A 2,500-nucleotide genomic window follows, 5' to 3' on the forward strand; every position below is an offset into this window, starting at 1 on the left:
TCCTACGAAGAATGCTGACGATCTATTTCTTTCTCTCAATAGTTTTTTCATTATAACTTTTTTTTTCCTATAGAGAAGTGACGTCAGAAAAGCAAATTTATCTTACGTTCGTGTGTAGCATCCCGCTAATATATATATATATATATATATATATATATATATATATATATACATATATATATATATATATATATATATATATATATATATATATATATATATATATATATATATATATATATATATACATACATATAATATCTGTAATCTGAAGATGGCTTAAATACAAATACGAAACCGGTCCGGATTCACAACCAATGTCTTTTTTTTTTTCTTCTTCAATCCATCCGATGTCTTCGACCAGGAAACGAACCTATCCCATGTTGTCTAGAAGACCGTGGGTAAGCGATAATGAGTACACACACACAAACATATTTATATATATATATATATATATACATATATATATATATATATATATATATATATATATATGTATATCTGCAATTAATAAACATAAACAAAAAAAATTGTTCCATTGCAATATAAGACACTGGATTTGTGTTTGTCCCCACAGGATTTACGGTTTATACAATGATATGTCAAGCAAACGAAAACAAATAAGGACACACTACTGTCAACGCATTCAAGATCACCTCGAAGTCGCCTTGGGCGTTTGGATTCGCCCTCATGAAATAGTCACTCTAACCGGCTCTTTAAAATATAATCTGACATGAACGTGGCGCAATTTAATTCCATGTCCGCCTAATCATATCCCATGATAATTCACGCCCGATCATCTGGATCTGGCTTGAATCTTTGGAATGTGAAGTGTGGAGATGGAGAATGAATAAAACGAAAACATTACACGACATGGGAAAAGTTATTTATTATTTAGCTGGGGATAAACAAGTTGATTTGCCAAGTCTTTTCCTCGACTTCTTTTTTTTTCCATTTATTGATTTTTCTTAATGTTAATCACTTTGTTATCTTTCACAGGGATTCCTCTAGATAGAGCGTGGGCGCTTTAACTTGAAGAACCTCTTTGCAGTTCATCTCTCTCTCTCTCTCTCTCTCTCTCTCTCTCTCTCTCTCTCTCTCATCAAACATACACGAAGACGCCCACTCACTCGTCATAATATTCATCAATGCTTCTATCTACATATTTCTCAATCTACATACGCATCAATAAACTAAGCTTTCATACATAACCGATCCGTTTATAGATGTCCATGCAATATGTTAATTTGCATTCTTGCTGCAAACACTGAAATCTATACCCACTTGAGCCTTTGGGCAACACATATCTATTATTTACACTACAATGTGTATCTGTAATTCTTTTACGTAACGCCACCATACTACTATGAGATTCAGGGCCTCTGTAACACGGTTTTTCCGCAATAACTTTTTATCTATGCATTTCATAAATATAACGCTTATTCAGAATACATATTATATCAACACATAAATTTTGAGTGTATTCTGTACTACGTAGGTTGAATAAATTTGGTACTTATAATGTAAAAGTGACCTTTTTTGAAGAAGGGCCAACTTACTCAAAGAAAAGGTTTCGAACGCACTCGTTACGTAACTTATGACATCATTTCTTCCCTCTTTCTCGATGGATGATTGGCTATACGTAACGAAGGCTAAACCTCTGGCAACAATGACATACAAATTTAAATACAAGCAAAGCAGTACACCTTTATGAACTCTGGAACCTCTCCACTGATAATTGTCATAATGAACAAACCAACAAAATATGTTAATAAATACAAAAACACTTCGATTATTAGTCTAACTCCCAAAATAAGTTTCCAAAGAAATTACAGTTTACTTTATAGGTCATAATCAGATTGACAAGATGTAGGGAATAGTTGGTAATTATCAAAAACATAGTAGACAAGCTTGATTTGATAACTGCTATATCCAATGTCAAGCAATTTTTATTTATTGGCTATCTACCTATTTACTAAAAAAAAAAAAAATAGCCGGTACCGTATATGGCTTGAAACCTTCACCAATAATTATCGTCAGAATGGTGACTTCATGAGGCTCCCCCACCCACTTTCGCCTCGTTATAATTCAGGATAACACTGAAGGCTACCATGGCCATTGTTGGATTAGAAAATTTAACTTCTGTCCATAAAAACTAACTTCTCGAGTAGTTGTAAGAAGTGCTAAATGATCCTCAAGGATCCCAGCAGTTGGCCTAAACGTTTAATTCATGTATATTACTGCTATACTGTTGCGGCCACTACTTGCTACAGTAGTATTACCTACGCTAGCACTGATACCCCACCCACATCTATGTATCGTTCCGCCATTCATAAAGTCTTTGGGTTTCAGAGCCGATGGAATTTCTGTCTGGTGGATGGGCGGGGCAACATTTAGTCAAGAGGTGTTTGTTTACCTTGCTTACGTAATGAATGTTTTTCGACTCTTGGCTCGTAATCATTGGTCATGGCGTCGGCTAGATCATTTTTACTCTATAAAA

Source organism: Macrobrachium nipponense, chromosome 12, assembly GCF_015104395.2.
Source record: "Macrobrachium nipponense isolate FS-2020 chromosome 12, ASM1510439v2, whole genome shotgun sequence".
NCBI lineage: Eukaryota > Metazoa > Arthropoda > Malacostraca > Decapoda > Palaemonidae > Macrobrachium > Macrobrachium nipponense.